Raw genomic sequence first — 20,547 nt, forward strand, 5'->3', positions numbered from 1 at the left:
CTCACCGGCATTTGGTGTGGTTGGTATTCTGGATTTTGGCCATTCTAATAGGTATATAGTGGTATCTCACTGTTGTTTTAATTTGCAATTCCCTGAACACATGGGATGTTGAGCATCTTTTCATGTGCTTGTGTGCCATCTGCCTGCCTTCTTTTATGAGTTGTCTGTTCAGATCTAGTGCCCATTTTTAACTGGATTGTTCATTTTCTTATTGTTGGGTTTTAAGAGATCTTTGTATATTTTGGGTAGCAGTCTTTATCAGAGGTATCTTTTGCAAATATTTTCTCCCAGTCTGTGGCTTGTCTTCTCATTGTCTTGATATGACTCTTGTTTTGCTGAATTATTTACTTCACATTCATTTATTAAGCATCACTATGGTCCAGGTTCTCCACAGGCTGTGGGGATATAAAAGTGATTTAGGCATAATCTTGCTGTTAGGTACTCAGCCTAGTGGAAAAGGACACATATCAATAAGTAGGTGATTAGAACATCCTTCTAAGATAAACGGTCTCAGGCTTTTTGAAGAGGTTGTTGAGACATAAAGAAGAAAAAGGATTTGACAACAGGCAAAGGTGAACAGGGCCTGCTAATGCAGAGAACACTTCATCCCAATGACATAGTAAGTTATTGTCAATATGATCATTAGCTACTACTGTTATGCCAGCAGTTTGTCTATGCCAAAGGTAGGCAAACTATGGCAGTGGGCCAGATCTGGTGTGCCACTTGCCTTTATAAGTAAAGTTTTATTGGGACACACTCATGCTCATTCATTCACAGAGCGTCTGTGGCTACTTTTGTGTAACAATGGCAGAGTAGTTGTAACAGGCAGTCTGGCCCACAAAGCCTCAAATATTTTCTTAATATTAGGCCCTTTACAGAAAAAGTTTGCTCACACTTGCTCTAGGCAGAAATTCATTGGAAAAAGTTTATACCCAGTCTCTTTCTCTTGTTTTTTAAATCATTGCTAATTTGGGTGCACCTGGCAACTATTTATACGTCTGCAAGTAATTTTTTCTGCTTTTCAGAATTTTCCCATGATTTCTGCTTTTAAAATCTCAGCTAATTTTCCTCTGACAATTCTGCATAATTGATTTAAACTATAAATGATAATAATCCACTCAATCCCTAAAAATAAATTTAAATATTTGTTCTTTTTCTTTTAAAGTTTTATTGTTTCTTTCCTGGTTTATGTTTCTCTTTATTAAAATTAAACAAATTCAGGTTTATTTCAGGAAATTATTAGATATTATGGGCAAGCAAAAGAAGAATATTAACCTGTAATACAACCTAGTCTCCTTGGAAAAAACCTTTTTGGAGCCTTAGTATGTAAGGTCCTTTCAGGTCCTTTTCTGTACATACATATATAATTTATTGTAATTGTTCACATAAATGAAACCATGCTGTGCTACCACCAAGTATCCTTAACAAGCGTAGACTTTCCTCATTCTTTTGTATCCCCATGATTCATGTGGTCAGGGCTGGTCTACTCCTGAAAGATACCAAGAGAGCTTAACCTACAGATTTACTGACAGGTTTGCATCCTTTTCAGGGACAGAGGGAAGATGCTACAAGAAGTGGATTGGTTGGCTGCCCCATGAAACTGTTGAGTGGTCAGGTATTATGAAGCTGTCTTTGGCTTTCTAGACTCTCCTTCAACAAGAGTGGAGCCAAAAAGCTAGGACTCTGTATCGGTTATCTACTACTCCAGTAATGCTGCATGACAAACAAACCTTAGTCTTTGAGCAATAACAAGAGCTATTGCTCGCACATTTGGGATGGTTTGGTAGGTGGCTCTCCTGCTCTTGGCTGGCCTTCTCATACTTCTGTGGCTTGGCTGGCTGTAGGTTCCTGTAGGCTGGGCTTGGCTGATCATGACCTGACTCATGCATATGTCTCAGAGCTCTGGGGCTTGCTTTCTTGTCAGGGGGTCAGCTGGCTATTGGCTGATTTAGACTGACCTTGGCCGGGTTGACTGTGGCTGTGTTCCATGTATCTTTCATCCTCCAGCAGGTTATCAGGGGTGTGTTCTCATGGCAGTTGCAGAGCAAGTGGGAACATGCAAGGCCTCCTATGGTCTAGGCTTCGTCTACTGGCCAAAGCCCTTGGGTGAGCTCAGATTGAAGGGAGTGAGGAAATAGACTCTGCATCATTAGTGAGGTGAACTACAAAAATCTCATGATGAAAGTTATGGAGACAGGAAGAGGTGGAGAACTGGTGCAGTCAGACTCTAATCATGTGGTTGATGGCACTACAGGTGAAATGTACCTTTCAGAAGGAGCAAGAGTTTCCTTTGTGCCTGGTCTAAGCTAATGTGTGTCAAACGACAGTAACTTTCTTCTCATTTTCTATCTCTAAGAGGAACTACTCTGTAGAGGGTTCCCAGCAAGCTACTTTCACATTTCTTTTTGATTTTCTCTTTTTTAAACAAGTAATCAGATTCCATATCCATTTTTTTCGCATTGTCCTAGAGTACTTTGAGTTGAGAGTGGAGGACATGGCCTGTGCCACTTAAAGACAGATCTATTTTCACTAACAAAGCAGGAGAACTTTTTGAGCTCTTCTAGTTTGTAAGTTTATTGTAACTGCAGACTTTCCTTTCAGATAAAGTTCAGGAGGATAGCTCAATTTCTTTGTGAGATATTATTACACCTCTGAAAATCCTGTCTACAGATTTCACATTGTGGTGCCTGCTTTTTAAGAGCTGTCCACTGGCATCACGTTTTCTCATTTCTGTATGCTAATATGTATCTCCCAGGCTTGAAGTGAAAAGATCAGTTTGAGCCCTACCTCACCTCTTCCCTTCATTTAATTACATGAACTTCGACAAGACACTTACATTCCCTAAGCCTCAATTTCCTCTTCTGTAAAATGGGAATAACAGATCATACTAACTATCCAGCATACCTTATCCAGGGTTGCTCCCAGGATCAGATGTCCAAGTAGAAACTATAAATGCAAGGTTTTATTAGACAGGAAGAACTATTGTTTCTGCTCTTACACCATTCACTGTGTATGTCCAAAGAGTTAGAGTTTTAGAATGGCTTACTAACTGAGCCTAATAAATTCAGTATATAAATAAGCTTATTTGATAATATAATTAAGTTAGTTAATATTTCATATAAACACTGAAATAGTAATAATAAAACAAGGACAAGCTTTACCTTCAGTGGAGTAGATAATGACTTATATGCCATAAAGGGAAAAGTACTAGGAAAATTCCCAATATAAACATAATATATCTTCTGACATCTACAATTCAATTATCAGAGTTTTCCCTTTGGGTTAAGCATTGCCCCTCTTCCCATGTTTCACTTTAAAAGTCAATAACCTTGGAAAGAAAAATGTTTAAATGTACTAACATGTCAGCATAAATGCGTTTATCAGACAGTGTACTTTCCTGATAGGAGGTGGCAAGTCCAAAAGGCCCCTGGCCCAGGAACTGGTGGGAATTGCCGGGGGTTCGGGGGGTGGGGAAGAAATGAGTTTGGGAGCAGAAAGCAGGATGGTGGGGCTGGTTAAAAGATAAACCAAAGGAAAACTGAAAGTCCCCTAAAAGCCTATCAACCTCAAATTTCACAACCTCACAACCTTGGCCCAGTCTGCACTTTCCTGCCTCCACTAAAGTGTTTCAAACTGGGTTGCCCTGCCTGAGAATCAAGTGGAACAGATGTCTTGCTTTTAGAAGAACCTGGCTGAATTAGCCAGTGACAGTTCAGTCAACGGGGTCAGACTTGCCTCAGTAATCACTTTGCCCCCTACTGGTGAGATGGGTGTGAGCTGCCTTTCCTCCAAAGTGGGAGCCTTGCAGGAATTGTACCTCCCTCTTAGGGCTTCCCTGATAGCTGATTTGGTAAAGAATCCGCCTGCAATGCAGGAGAGCCTGGTTCGATTCCTGGGTTGAGAAGATCCCCTGGAGAAGGGATAGGCTACTCACTCCAGTATTCTTGGGCTTCTCTTGTGGCTCAGCTGGTAAAGAATCCGCCTGCAATGCAGGAGATCTGAGTTCAATCCGTGGGTTGGGAAGATCCCCTGGAAAAGGGAAAGGCTACCCACTCCAGTATCCTGGCCTAGAGAATTCCATGGACTACAGTCCATGGGGTCACAAAGAGTTGGACTTGACTGAGCCACTTTCACTTCTTTCACTGGGGCTTATGGGCTTCCCTGGTAAAGAATCCACCTGCAACATTGGTTCAATCCCTGGCTTGGGAAGATCCCCTGGAGGAGGGCATGATGATCCACTCCAGTATTCTTGCCTGGAGAATCCCCATGGACAGAGGAGCCTGGTGGGCTGCAGTCCATGGAGTTGCAAAGAGTCGGACATGACTGAGCGACAAAGCATGCAGCTGAGGCTTATGCTGTTGGCTTAGATGGTAAAGAATCTGCCTGCAATGCAGGAGACCCAGGTTTGATCCCTGGATTGGGAAGATCCTCCGGAGGGGAGGGCATGGCAACTCACTCCAGTATTCTTACCTGGAGAATCCCATGGACAGAGGAACCTGGCGGGCTACAGTCCATGGGGTCACAAATAGTTGGACATGACTGAGTATTCATGCATACTAGGGCTTATAAAGGAACAAGGATTCTTCTTTGAAACAAATAACAACCAGACCTCAGTGCTGCCCTTAGACTAGGATACGAGGGGCCCTTGCTCTGGGCCCCACACATTACAAGCAATGAAAGGTGACATTTAGAATTCTTTGAACTCATAAAGTTTGAAAGTTTAAACAAGTTTTATGAATTTGCAGTTTTAAAAACAATCTAAAAAGTACAGTAACTTTTTCTGGGAATTATGGGAGAGATGCACTGGATGACCTAGGCTCCCCAGAAAGACCCCCCCCACCCCCCACATCACACCAGTCCAGAGGATGGTTGGCTAAAAGCCTGTAAGTGTGTGTGTGGGTGGTGGGAAGCACTGCCTCTGCCCCAGGAAACCCGAAAGAGTGGCTGCTTTAATTAAAACTTGACTGCCCCAGTCATTCCAAAAGAGTGATTACGCAAACAGGGTTTTGCAGATAACTGCATTCCCTCCTTCCCTTCTGCTCAGCTGGTGGAGTTTCATAAAATTCTTAGAACTTCCCCCTGGCTCCTCAGGGACCTGGTTGAATCGGGGCAGGTCAGTTAGCCCTGGGTCTTGCTTCCACTGCACCCTGCCCAGTGAGAACCATTCTGTTGTCTGGACTCAACCATACGGCTGCTGCTGGAAGAGTCTCAGCTCTGTGAGCCTCTCTGAGATAACTGTGGCCTCTGGGCTGTGGAGTGTTAGGTGGGATCGTGGGCCAGGCTGTGGCTCTAGCTTGGTTTGTAAGTGCTATTTTTTTAGGAGTATGGAACGTGGCCTTCCATTTGTATTCTTGCTTTAGGCTCTGTAAATATTATTTTGCAAAGTCCTTACAGTCCTTCAGGTCAGTTCAGTTGCTCAGTCGTGTCCAACTCTTTGCAACCCCATGGACTGCAGCATGCCAGGCTTCCCTGTCTATCACCAACTCCCAGAGCTTGCTCAAACTCATGTCCATCAAGTTGGTGATGCCATCCAACCATCTCATCCTCTGTTGTCCCCTTCTCCTCCTGCCTTCAATCTTTCCCAGTATCAGGGTCTTTTCAAATGAATCAGTTCTTTGCACCCGGTGGCCAAAGTATTGGAGTTTCAGCTTCAGCATCAGTCCTTCCAATGAATATTCAGGACTGATTTCCTTTAGGATGGTCTGGTTGGATCTCCTTGCAGTCCAAGGGACTCTCAAGAGTCTTCTTCAACACAACAGTTCAAAAGCATCAGTTCTTGGGCGCTCAGCTTTCTTTATGGTCCATCTCTCACATCCATACATAACTACTGGAAAAACCATAGCTTTGACTAGACGGACTTTTGTTGGCAAAGTAATGTCTCTGCTTTTGAATATGCTATCTAGGTTGGTCATAGCTTTTCTTCCAAGGAGCAAGCGTCTTTTAATTTTATAGCTGCAATCACCATCTGCTGTGATTTTGGAGACCAAGAAAATAAAGTCTCTTACTGTTTCCATTGTTTCCCCATCTATTTGCCATGAAGTGATGGGACCAGATGCCCTGATATTTGTTTTCTGAATGTTGAGCTTTAAGCCAACTTTTTTACTCTCCTCTTTCACTTTCATCAAGAGGCTTTTGAGTTCCTCTTCACTTTCTGCCATAAGGGTGGTGTCATCTGCATATCTGAGGTTCTTGATATTTCTCCCAGCAATCTTGATTCCAGCTTGTGCTTCCTCCAGCCCAGCATTTCTCATGAGGTACTCTGCATATAAGTTAAATAAGCAGGGTGACAATATACAGCCTTGACGTACTCCTTTTCCTATTTGGAACCAGTCTGTTGTTCCATGTCCAGTTCTAACTGTTGCTTCCTGGAATGCATACAGATCTCTCAAGAGGCAGGTCAGGTGGTCTGGTATTCCCATCTCTTGAAGAATTTTCCACAGTGTGTGGTGATCCACACAGTCAAAGGCTTTAGCATAGTCAGTAAAGCAGAAGTAGATGTTTTTCTGGAACTCTCTTCCTTTTTTGATGATCCAGCAGATGTTGGCAATTTGATCTCTGGTTCCCCTGCCTTTTCTAAATCCAGCTTGAACATCTGGAAGTTCACAGTTCATGCATTGTTGAAGCCTGGCTTGGAGAACTTGAGCATTACTTTGCTAGCATGTGAGATGAGTGTGGTAGTTTGAACATTCTTTGGCATTGCCTTTCTTTGGGATTGGAATGAAAACTGACCTTTTCCAGTCCTGTGGCCACTGCTGTGTTTTCCAAATTTGCTGGCATATTGAGTGCAGCACTTTACAGTAGCTTAGAGGGTTTTATGATCTTTCAACGTTGTTTTGAACCCATTCTCTGGAGTACCTTCTGAGTTGAATTGTGAGTCCTAATCCCTGGTACCTGTGAATGTGAGGGTTTGGAATGTGTGGACAGAGGGTCTTCAGTGATGTAATGAAGTTAAGATGAGGTCACTAGGGCAGGCCCCAATCCATTAGAACCGGCATCCTTATAAGAAGAGGAAAATGGAGAGTGAAGAACTAAGACCTCCAGGGAGAAGACGGCCAGGTGAAGATGGAGACAGAGACTGGAGTGTTGCTGCCCTAAGCCATGGAACACCTGGGGCCATGGGAAACGATGAGACAAGGAAGGATTCTCTCCTACAGACTTTGGAGGGAGCTGCTGCTGCTGCTGCTGCTAAGTCACTTCAGTCGTGTCCGACTCTGTGTGACCCCATGGACGGCAGCCCATCAGGCTCCCCTGTCCCTGGGATTCTCCAGGCAAGAACACTGGAGCGGGTTGCCATTTCTTTCTCCAATGCATGAAAGTGAAAAGTGAAAGTGAAGTCACTCCATCGTGTCCAACTCTTTGCGACCCCGTGGACTACAGCCTACCAGGCTCCTCCGTCCATGGCATCTGCCAGGCAAGAGTACTGGAGTGGGGCAAGGCCGTGCTAACATCTTGATCTTGGACTTCTAGCCTCCAGAACCAGAACAGAATACACTTCCTCTGTTTAAAGCCATCAGGTTTGTGGTACTCTTTCACAGAAATCCTAGAAAACAATACATTTTTCAAAGGTGGTTTTTAAGCCACCTAAAGAAAATCAGCATCATTTTTTAGATGTATCCTCTCTTGAAGCCTTTGTCAATGATAGACACAGTCCTGACCAGGTTGCAAGCTGGTTTCCAAGGAAGAACCCTCGAATGACTTGAAGAAGCATCACTGGGACGAGAGTATTATTCTCATGCAGTGTCTCATTCTAATGTCACAGAAACACCAAGAACAGCATGTATTCCAGTGTGGCCTGGGTTAAAATGACTGCAGCATTCTGTCTGTGTAGTGACATTTTACACATTGTTTCCAAGACACAACTGAAACAGATGTGATTGCTAGTAAAAACCCAGGGAGTTTTTCTTTATTCTTGTGGGTTAACAAATTAATTCACTTTTATAGAAATATGCCTTTCCAAGGGAAGCCAGTAAATTGTTTTGGGTGAACAAATTTCTTTAGCATAGAAGGTCGCAGGTTGAAGTTAGAAACACTGAGTATATCACCTAAGGCAATGTGTCTCTGAGTTTGCATCTGTTACTTCCAGAACATAGGAAGGTTTAAAGGATGTTTAAAAAAAAATCCAGTTTGGCCCCTCCAAAGTCATTTTTGGTCCTATGAAGTGAAAATGAAGCTTATACCTGTATTTTGCTAACGACTGATATAGTGTAATTTGTATAAAATAATCATAGGGAGTGAGAGGAAAGAGTGGATCTTTGCATTAAAATAAAATCAGCCTGGAAGTCACTTTTTTCAGGGTCTACCTTTTAGAACCCCATTTAGCTTGTAAATAGACTCCTCTTTCCTGACTTGCTTTGATGAACCACTCTCATCTCAGTGATTACCCCTGACATTTAGTTGCTTGTGCAATTAACTGGGGCTCTTTTTTTCTCTTTGAGAAGAACTATATGCAGCTAATACACATTTGTCAAGTATTTCTATGACTTGGGAGAGGTGCTGTTGGTAGGCAGTTAAGAAGATGCCAGGAGTAGTTTCAAGTTTGTGATGGAGAACCCAACCACTCACTCGTAGCAGAGCTGTGAGTGCTTATTGGCACATGTCCACTCTGCCTCCCTTCTCTTCTCTCATTAAAAGTTGTGAGTTCCCAGCTAAGCTGGTATTTCTTATTTCAGGGAATAAAAAAGGAAATCCAATAAGCCGCTCTAAGGATTGAGAACTACATACATCACCACTTCAAGGGACTGCATTTTTGGCAAGATGTTAAAAAAAAAATAGAGAAATGACTCAGAAAAAGAAATGAATTTTCTGTGATGGGATTTTAATATCAAGGTAGGAGACATTTTCCCCATTGGTATGATAGGGCCTGGGCTTAAGTCTGACCCAACAGATAGAACAGGCAGAGCTGGAGTAGATGAATGACACCAGACTGGAGAAAAATGGCTCCCTACTTCAGATTCAGCACCACTTTGTAGCAAAGAGCTTTTGTTGGGGCTACATTTCCCAGAGTGCTTTGCATCTTTGTGGGGCTGCATAACATTTTACCACATGGTTTGTGAGTGGAAAGAATGTGGCCACTTTTGGTTGGAGGCGATTGAGATACAAGTGTACCTGCCCCTCTGTTACTGTCCTCATTGGCTGGTCATCTTTAGAGGATTCTGAGACCCTTTAGAGGTGGAGCCAGAAGAACCAGAAGATGAAAAGAGCCTTTCTCTGAATCACCACACAGAGAAAAGCTGCCCTGGATTGCTCCGAGAGCCAGAAGTGAAGTTTGATTGATCAAACTCATTGCTTTGTTCTATCTCCTTAGCTCTTATTGCTGCCTAATATTCTACATATTGTTGTTTCTCCTTCACAAGTATCTAAGTCCCATGAGGGCAGAGGTTTTTACCTGTCTTGCTTATTGCTGTATCCTCACTGCCTAGAACATTGCCTGGCACATAGTAAATGCTTGATAATATTTGCTGAATGAATGAATATGGGAATAAATGCAAGGAATGTAGTTGTGATATAATGGATTTTGGAGATCTTAATCCTGATTTCACCAGATATCATGACCAGAGAATTGTAGTCAAGACTCTTTCTGTATATGTTAAGGGCTTCCCAGCTGGTGCAGTGGTAAAGAATCCACCTGCCAGTGCAGGAGATGCAGGGGACGCAGGTTTGATCCCTGGGTCAGGGAGATTCCCTGGAGAAGGAAATGGCAACCCACTCCAGTATTCTTGCCTAGAAACTTCCATGGACAGAGGAGTCTGGCTGGCTACAGTCCATGGGGTCACAAAGAGTCAGACACAACTGAGCATGCACACACGCACACTATTTGTGTGTGTGTGTGTTTAAAAATGAGATGGAATCCTAGAGTTCAGAATCATTTCCTCAGAATTATATCACTTTGCTGACAAAGATCCATATAGTCAACACTATGATTTTTCCAGTAGTCATGTATGGATGTGAGACTTGGATTATAAAGAAGGCTGAGCACCAAAGAATTGATGCTTTCAAACTGTGGTGTTGGAGAAGACTCTTGAGAGTCCGTTGGACTACAAGGAGATCAAACCAGTTAATCCTAAAGGAGATCTGTCCTGGGTGTTCATTGGAAGGACTGATGCTGAAGCTCCAATACTTTGGGCACCTGATGTGAAGAGCTGACTCATTGGAAAAGACCCTGATGCTGGGAAAGATTGAGGGCACAAGAAGAAGGGGGTGACAGAGGATGAGATGGTTGGATGGCATCATTGACTCAATGGACATGAGTTTGAGCAAGCTTCAGGAGACAGTGAAGGACTGGGAAGCCTGGTGTGCTGCAGTTCATGGGGTCACAAAGAATCAGACACAACTTAGCAACTGAACAACAACAGCATTTGGAAAGTTTTAGTTATCTATCGCTGTGTAACACACTGCTTCAAAATTTAATGACTTAAAGTGAAAATCTATCATCACGTAGTTTTGAGGGTTAGGAATATGGGAGTAGTTTGGCCAGTGGTTCTGGCCCAGGGTCTCTCACGAGGTTGTAGCCAAGCTATCACCAAGACTTCAGTCATTTGATGACTTGACTGAAGCTGGAGGATTTGCTTCCAAGATGGCCCACTCATGTGGTGTGGTCAGGAGGTCTCAGATACTCATGGCTTTTGGTCAGAAGCCTCCATCAGTTCCTGACAATATCAGTCTTTGCATAGGCCAGCTTACAATATGGCAGCTGGCTTATCCCAGAGCAAATAACCCAAGAGAGTGCTCAAATCCTCTACATTCTATATAGATAATCTGAATCTTTCTGGTAGCTCGAATTGTCACTTATGTGCCCTTATCAAAAGAGGACGTACTGGCTTAAATCTGCATATCAATGCTTACTCTTATTCGCTGTATTTTTCCTATTACTTCCCCATAACTGGCTTCCCACACATACCCTTCTCTCTCTTGTCTTTAGTCAAAGATGATATTTAAGCCTGAATTCTTTTTTGTCTAATTGAAGTAAAGCTGATTTAAGCCTGTGTTCAAGCCTGAATTCTAAGCCAGCTCTGCGAGTTACTCACTTTCCCCTAGATCTCTCCCATGTATGCATATTAACAAACCTGTTCATTTTCTCTTGCTAATCTGTCTTTGGTTAATGGGACCCCAGATGAAAATATGAAAGGGTAGAGGAAAAATTATATTTTCCTTCCCCATCTTGTTCAAAAGAGGGGTGGAACTGGGTTTTGAACACAAGACTGAACGATGTAGGGGCTCTCCCCCCACCAGCCACCTATGCTTACCTTTCCCCTAGCTGCAATCTGCTCCTTCCAGTGTGCAGATAATAAACAGTGTTTTCATTTACACTCATTCCTTTTTGTGTTTCTAGTTCCCTCAGAAACCCCAAAAGGGAAAATGGAGTGAGTGGTCAGGCAGGATTATAGCATTCAAAGGCCCCTGACCCTAATGCCATCAATTCCAGCTTTTAAATCGCATCCTCTTTCCATTGCACCATCAAGGGGTAATTTAGAGCCAATTCTGGGTGAGCAGGAGGCGTTGGGAAATACAGCAATGGCCAAATGGCATTCAGGGGATATTTTTAGTTACCTAAATAAACTGTATTTCCACAGTCTGCGGAACTTATGGTTTTGTGCAGTAAATAAAGCAATGGAAATGCCACGAAAGAGCCCAGCCAGATGACTCCATTTGTGTGCATTCTGTTCCAGAGGAGTCCCTTCAATAGCAGACGGGCTCCATGTGATTCTGCGAAGGCACACAAGCTGCTCGCCAGCAATGCCGGCTTCACTCCTGTTCTGGGTATTGCACACCAGTCTCCCCATACCACACCCACGCTTTATCGGGGGGGATTCTGCAGGGTGTCAGTTGTCAGGAGAAACATAGTTGTGATCAAACGAGTTTTGGAAATGCTACATGAAGCAGAGTTCAATAGGACTCTTCCCGATGCCTCAGTGCTGCTAAAATGCTAATGTGTATTTTAAGGGTGGCATATTAAGCACTGTTTTCTAAACTTACTTGAATATGAACTTCTTTCTTTGAAAAACAACCATTAGGATCTGTGCCTATTACCAATCTCTTGCCTCTCAGCTCCAAATCTACTCTTTGTTGCCCTGGTTGTGGTCCTGGAATGTTGCTCCATTGTCAGCTGGCCCTGGATTAAGCTTTGTGGGTAGAGGGTCCTGGGGAGAACCTGGAGGAGGAAGGGACTTCTTTTCCTGGTTTGTGTGTACTTTGCTTCTTCTTGTTCCTGCAGTATTGGGCTGGCAAGTGGGACCCCCGGTGGAGCTCACCCCAGCGACTTTCAGTGGCACCCCTGTGAGCAGCTTCATGGCAAGTTTTGCAGGTGCCCCAGCCATGGGGCTCAGGGGCAGCCCCTCCATGGAAGGACTGGTTTCCCCATGAGCTCAGCAGCATCTCCTGTGGGTAGCACCCTTGTGACTTTCTGGAGAATCCAGCCAGTGCCCTTGCCAGCTTCCTACAAATTCGACAGCACCCCTAAGGGCAGCTTTCCAGTGAATTTCATCAGCATCCAGTGGCCAGTTTTCTTCCCACCATCTTGTCCTGCTGGCTCCTTGTGAGGGGATTTCCAGCTTCTCTGCCCTGGCCCACAGCTCCTGGCCATGGCTCTTGGCTTGTTTTAGAAATCAGCTCTGGCCCAGGGCAACCTGGCCAATTTCTCTGCCACCCAGTGGGCTGCAGCCAGACTCTCTACAGTGAGGGCTGAATCTCAGCCTTGAAAAGCCATCTTCCCACCCCATTCCAAGTTTGTTTTTTCCTTGGTATTGCCTCTTATTGCTAGGGTTTCCTTTCTTCCTTGTTAAAATATGGTATGTAATTCACATGCCATAAAACTCACCTTTTCACAGTTTACAGTTCAGTGGATTTTAGTATATTCACAAAGTTATCAACTATCACCACAATGTAATCCAGATAGTTTCATCACCCCCAAAGAAACGCTATACCCATTAGCAGTCACTCCCCATTCCCCACCCCTGTCCCCCCAGCTCCTAATCTACTTTTTGTCTCTAAAGATTTGCCTTTTCTGAAAATTTCCTATGGGCATAGTTATAGGCATGTGGTCTTTGGTGTCTGGCTTCTTTCACTTAGCATAATATTTTTTGAAGTTCACCCATATTGTGGCATGTATCCAAATTTTCTTCCTTTCTATGGCAGAATAGTAGTCCATTGTATGGAAATGCTGCATTTTGTTTATCCATTTATTAGTTGATGGACATTTGGGTTGTCTCCACTGCTGGACTCTTACGAATAATTCTGGAAAGAATATTCACACACGAGTTTTTGTGTGAACTTACATTTTCACTCCTCTTGGGTATATACCTTAGAGTGGAACTGCTGGGTCATATGGTGACTGTTTAACTTTGGATTTGACCAACAGAGAGAGGTGACCAACTGACTTATTAAAAGATTTATCCCATTCTTACTCTAACTAGTAAGCATTATTGTGAAGCACAAATAATGTGGCCTTAAAGCCAGTCTGCTGCTGCTAAGTCACTTCAGTCGTGTCCGACTCTGTGCGACCCCATAGACAGCAGCCCACCAGGCTCCCCTGTCCCTGGGATTCTCCAGGCAAGAATACTGGAGTGGGTTGCCATTTCCTTCTCCAATGCATGAAGGTGAAAAGTGAAAGTGAATTCGCTCAGTCCCGTCCGACTCTGAGCGACCCCATGGACTGCTGCCTACCGGGCTCCTCCATCCATGGGATTTTCCAGGCAAGAGTAAATCCCACCTCCACCATTTTCACCTGATACATGGGCCACTCTGCAAGGCAGAAAAACAGAGCATGATGTTCCCTGCTCAGAAGTGATGTGCTAGGGTCAAATCCTTTTCTACCATGGCTGGCTGAGATGTGGGACATTCTATAAGGGAAAGAACAGAGTATGATCTTCCCTGCCCGGGGCTGGAATCAGAATAATTATTTCTCTGCGACTTGATGTACTAGATGTACTATGCTATGCTACATGTGAAAATGGGGTCTTCTGGTTTAATTGCACATTCTGACAGATTGCTTTCGAAAATAATTAGATAACAGAAAACACATACTTGAGACTAAAAGTCCAGCAACAGCTCTTTGTGATCATTTGAAGTGGATTTCCAGAAATCAGTAATGATGTTGACAGTTACACTTGAGGGACCGGGAAGCAGGGCCACTCAATGCTGAGTAATGAGATGATAGTTCAGCTGAGGTGGAGCTGGGAGATGGTTTCTCAGCCACTCCGAGACCAGGCAAATGTGCACCTGGGTGTCTGTATTTGTGACTTTAAGGTAATCTAAATGGGTTCCCATATTGTCTTGTCAAAATACATGTTAATAAATCGTGTATTTGTGCATGGGACCTACTGTACAGCCATTTATTACTTGCGATTCAAAGCAAATTGGTATAATGTTTAGGAGTAGCTCTGAAGATCATTCTGCCTTTGTAAATTCTCAGCAATTTTCTACCCTTCCATCAAAGGACTTTCCAGTGGTGAAAGCATTTCATATAGTAAATGCATTAAGATGCTTCCTCTGATTTTACTATTCTAGTTAACGATTCCATTTTCTTCACAGGCTTATTGACTGAAACAAGAGTGACTGTGATACAGGAGGCATGATTACACACTTAATTTCTGAGGCGTGCCAGCAGCTCAGCTCAGCTCAGCGTTGTGTCCTCTGAACTGGCAAGCTCCCAAGACCACAGCAAGTCTGGGAGTGAGGCAGGTCCAGGCCTCGCTGCAGTTTCTCTGGCTGTTTCTGGCAATTTCTAGGGCTTATCAATGTCCCATGGAAAATGAGTCTCTGAGAAAGCTTGCATCAACTATGCAGATAATAGAGAAAGATATCACTCATTCTAATTCACCTGGGGGTGGAAGTGCATTGCCATAATTACTCATAAACATTCAGGCCGTGCTATCAACAGATCATGTTGCATGATATTAGCGATTCAGATTATTCACAATATGGAAACCATCTAGGGACAATTGAGTGGGGCAGATATTCTTATGAGTGTCTTCCTGTATGTTCTTCACACCTGAAGTTTCAGTGAAACACGTTCATTTTAAGGTTCATTTCCCATGGATCCTTGATCATAAGCTTTAGAGAAATCTGCAGGGTGGGATCCAGAAACACCCAAGAGACCATGCAACAGCAGGGCTGTCTACCTCACATAGAGAGCTTGCCTCGTATATACCATGTGTGTGTGTGTTAGTTACTCAGTTGTGTCTGACTCTTTGCAACCCATGGACTGTAGCCTGCCAGGCTCCTCTGTCCATGGAATTCTCCAGGCAAGAATACTGGAGTGGGTAGCCATTTGCTTCTCCAGAAGATCTTCCCAACCCAGGGATTGAACCCACGTCCCCTTTGTCTCCTGCACTGCAGGCAAATTCTTTTACATTGAGCCACCAGGGAAGCCCATATACCATATGGTATATTCTAAATAGTACGTGTTGTATATCAAATATGTGTTATTTAGATTTAGAAAATGGAGTAGGAAGCTTGGCTGCACACAGTCTGCTCAGATAGAAAATATGTCAGTTCAGTTCAGTTCAGTTCAGTCGCTCAGTTGTCTCCGGCTCTTTGCGACCCCATGAATCGCAGCACGCCAGGCCTCCCTGTCCATCACCAACTCCCAGAGTTCACTGAGACTCACGTCCATCGAGTCAGTGATGCCATCCAGCCATCTCATCCTCTGACGTCCCCTTCTCCTCCTGCCCCCAATCCCTCCCAGCATCAGAGTCTTTTCCAATGAGTCAACTCTTTGCATGAGGTGGCCAAAGTACTGGAGTTTCAGCTTTAGCATCATTCCTTCCAAAGAAATTCCAGGGCTGATCTCCTTCAGAATGGACTGGTTGGATCTCCTTGCAGTCCAAGGGACTCTCAAGAGTCTTCTCCAACACCACAGTTCAAAAGCATCAATTCTTCAGCACTCAGCTTTCTTCACAGTCCAACTCTCACATCCATACATGACCACAGGAAAAACCATAGCCTTGACTAGATGGACCTTTGTTGGCAAAGTAATGTGTCTGCTTTTGAATATGCTATCTAGTTTGGTCATAACTTTCCTTCCAAGGAGTAAGCGTCTTTTAATTTCATGGCTGCACTCACCATCTGCAGTGATTTTGGAGCCCCCAAAACTAAAGTCTGACACTGTTTCCCCATCTATTTCCCATGAAGTGATGGGACCAGATGCCATGATCTTCGTTTTCTGAATGTTGAGCTTTAAACCAACTTTTTCACTCTCCTCTTTCACTTTCATCAAGAGGCTTTTGAGTTCCTCTTCACTTTCTGCCATAAGGGTGGTATCATCTGCATATCTGAGGTTATTGATATTGTAAACATGTATAAAATGCATACTCATTCTGGTCAGTAACCACCTGTTAATGAGAATTACCAAATGCAATCATAGGCAATGTTAGATTTTCTACTATATACAATCATACAACAGAATAAAACTTATTGCTTTTCATCTTTAGAGTTGTGATAGGTGATATTGGCAAAATACTAGCAGTTTTTCTCAATTACGGGAAGTAGTAATGGATCCAGGACCATAATAGGTAGGAAGGCCCAATATTAAAAACAAATAATGGTGCCTTGATTTTCCAAGAGAAAAGCCGTAAATTCCTCAAACTGTTTGTTGTTGTTGTTCAATCGCTAAGTCTTACCCAACTCTTTGTGACCCCATGGACTGCAGCACACCAGGCTTTCCTGTCCTTCACCATCTCCCAGAGTTTGCTCCAGCTCCTGTCCTTTGAGTTAGTGATTCCACCCAACCATATTATCCTCTGTCACTCCCTTCTCCTCCTGCCTTCAATCCTTCCCAACATCAGGGTCTTTTCCAAGGAGTCAGCTCTCTGCTTCAGGTGGATAAAGTATTGGATCTTCAGCTTCAGCATCAGTCCTTCCAATGGTTATTCAGGGTTGATCTCCTTTAAGATCGACTAATTTGACCTCCTTGCTGTCCAAGGGACTCTCAAGAGTCTTCTCTAGCACCACAGTTTGAAAGCATCAATTCTTCAGTACTCAGCCTTTTTTATTTGAGAGCTGGACCATACCAAAGGAACATTTCATGCAAAGATGAGCTCAATAAAGGACAGAAATGGTATGGACCGAACAGAAGCAGAAGATATTAAGAAGAGATGGCAAGAATACACAGAACTGTACAAAAAAGATCTTCACGACCCAGATAATCACAATGGTGTGATCACTCACCTAGAGCCAGACATCCGGGAATGTGAAGTCAAGTGGGCCTTAGAAAGCATCACTACGAACACAGCTAGTGGAGGTGATGGAATTCCAGTTGAGCTATTCCAAATCCTGAAAGATGATGCTGTGAAAGTGCTGCTGCACTCAATATGCCAGCAAATTTGGAAAACTCAGCAGTGGCCACAGGACTGGAAAAGGTCAGTTTTCATTCCAATGCCAAAGAAAGGCAATGCCAAAGAATGCTCAAACTACCACACAATTGCACTCATCTCACACGCTAGTAAAGTAATGCTCAAAATTCTCCAAGCCAGGCTTCAGCAATATGTGAACCGTGAACTTCCAGATGTTCAAGCTGGTTTTAGAAAAGGCAGAGGAACCAGAGATCAAATTGCCAACATCCACTGGATCATGGAAAAAGCAAGAGAGTTCCAGAAAAACATCTATTTCTGCTTTATTGACTATGCCAAAGCCTTTGACTGTGTGGATCACAATAAACTGTGGAAAATTCTGAAAGAGATGGGAATACCAGACCACCTGACCTGCCTCCTGAGAAACCTATATGCAGGTCAGGAAGCAACAGTTAGAACTGGACATGGAACAACAGACTGGTTCCAAATAGGAAAAGGAGTACGTCAAGGCTGTATATTGTCACCCTGTTTATTTAACTTATATGCAGAGTACATCATGAGAAATGTTGGACTGGAAGAAACACAAGCTGGAATCAAGATTGCCAGGAGAAATATCAATAACCTCAGATATGCAGATGACACCACCCTTATGGCAGAAAGTGAAGAGGAACTCAAAAGCCTCTTGATGAAAGTGAAAGTGGAGAGTGAAAAAGTTGGCTTAAAGCTCAACAATTCAGAAAACGAAGATCATGGCATCCAGTCCCCTCACTTCATGGGAAATAGATGGGGAAACAGTGGAAACAGTGTCAGACTTTATTTTTCTGGGCTCCAAAATCACTACAGATGGTGACTGCAGGCATGAAATTAAAAGACGCTTACTCCTTGGAAGGAAAGTTATGACCAACCTAGATAGCATATTCAAAAGCAGACACATTACTTTGCCAACAAAGGTTCGTCTAGTCAAGGCTATGATTTTTCCTGTGGTCATGTATAGATATGAGAGTTGGACTGTGAAGAAGACTGAGCGCCGAAGAATTGATGCTTTTGAACTGTTGTGTTGGAGAAGACTCTTGAGAGTCCCTTGGACTGCAAGGAGATCCAACCAGTCCATTCTGAAGGAGATCAGCCCTGGGATTTCTTTGGAAGGAATGATGCTAAAGCTGAAACTCCAGTACTTTGGCCACCTCATGCAAAGAGTTGACTCATTGGAAAAGACTCTGATGCTGGGAGGGATTGGGGGCAGGAGGAGAAGGGGACGTCAGAGGATGAGATGGCTGTATGGCATCACTGACTCGATGGACGTGAGTCTTGGTGAACTCCGGGAGTTGGTGATGGACAGGGAGGCCTGGCGTGCTGCGATTCATGGGGTGGCAGAGAGTCGGACACGGCTGAGCGACTGATCTGATCTGGACCATAAAGAGCTGGACAGCTCTCACATAAAGAAGGCTGAGTGCTGAAGAATTGATGCTTTCAAATTGTGGTCCTGGAGAAGACTCTTTTGAGAGTGCTTTGTTTTTCCAAGAGCAAAGCCATAAATTCCTCAAACTCTAGACTGATTTTGATATTGGTTTTCAGCTAGAGGCCAGCAAACTTTATCTCTAAAGGGCCAGATAGTAAATATTTTAGGTTTTACCAGCCACATAGTCTCCATCACAACTACTTCACTCTGCTCCTGAAGGGCAAAAGCAGCCATAGACAATGTGTACATGAAGGAGTGTGGTTTCGGTCCAACTAAACTGTATTTTTTAAAAATGGGTGAAGAGCCAGATAGCTCTTCAAATGAGCTTTAAAAATTTTTTTCAAGCTCTTTAAAAGAGATATGTTGATCCCCAGGGGTTTGCATAAGCGCAGTGGCCCTCAGCCCTGGCTACACAAAAGAATTATTTGGAGGAGCTTTGAAAAATTCTGGTGCCCAGCCTCCATCCCAGACCAATTCAGTCAGAAGGAGTCCATCTTTTATTGAGGCTTCCCAAGTGATTCTAATATGAATCCAAGGCTGAGAACCATTGCATGTAGCCATGAAAATAGTGCCAAGTTAACCTCATTTCTTCCTTCTCCTCTGTCTTGTCCTCCTCCTTTGTCTCCTCCTCCTCCTGTGGGACAAAGTAGCCAAAGAGCTTTATTGGGGCAGAATAGAAGCTGCAGTTCACCTGGATTTATGTTGGTCATTTGCCAAAGCCTTTCATTTGTCCTCATAGACAAAGGAGAACAACGTGGTGGATGAGAGAGTCAGCCTCTGATGAATGGAGTAGATAACACCTAGAATTCTTTAAGGGTCCCACCTCTCTCCAGTGGTGACTGCACAGCAGGCATCCGATAAATCTTTCCGGGGGGGTACTCATGATCTACTGTATAAGAAATGGCTGAACGAGCCAGGGATTTAAACTTGGAAAGGAAAATAGTTGTGGTGGTACATGAGAGTTGTCTTAAAAAATGTGCCAGGCCATCATAGTGAAGAAAAACAGACTTTTGAATTTTGCAGAGTAGAAATAGAATCGTTGGGAGCCACTGGGAGGTGCTCATTCATTTAACAAGTGTGTTTGGTGACAGCTCTGTGCCAGGTACTGTTCAGTCACTGGAGCTGGATCAGTGAACAACACAGGCTAAGATCCATGGTCTGTAAGACTTACCATCTCGACACTTACTTTAATGGGTTTGATGATTAAAGCAGTAAGAAAATAGAATGGGTTGCTTCAGAAGGCATTGATCATAGGTTGGATGATCACATATTTGAGATCATTATGAGCCAACCAGAACCTCCAGCCCCAAGTTTTTCCGAGTCTAGGAAAGTAGACCCTAACCTCCCTTCCTTCTCTTTGCAGTCAACTTTCCTTCCACATCACTTTCTTACTCCCACCATTCATTTCCAAGGTAACAGAGTCAGACATTTACAGTTGGATCTTGAAATGCTAAGATTCTAAGCAGGAGAGTCACAGAGTGTGGATAAAGCTGTGGACAGATTGTCCATCTCTCACGTGACAAGGCCAGTGGAGGGAAGAAGGACTTGCCTCCTGCTTTGTGTGTCTGGGAATCCTTTCAAGCATATGCCATCCTGCACATTCCATATGATGGCAAGTTGACAAGCTAGTGTTTGGGCCTGTCAGACTTTCAATTATCTCTGGAGCCTTGAGGTCTCAAAAACCGCAGGCTGGCTGAATGATGCAGGGTGCTGGAGTGAGGTGTCCTGTTTGGTTTATGTGAGCATGCTTATTCCTTTTAACTCTTTGTCACAGCTACACACTAGGAAAGGGCTGAGATAATA

This window comes from Bos taurus, chromosome X (genome assembly GCF_002263795.3).
Source record: "Bos taurus isolate L1 Dominette 01449 registration number 42190680 breed Hereford chromosome X, ARS-UCD2.0, whole genome shotgun sequence".
NCBI classification, from domain to species: domain Eukaryota; kingdom Metazoa; phylum Chordata; class Mammalia; order Artiodactyla; family Bovidae; genus Bos; species Bos taurus.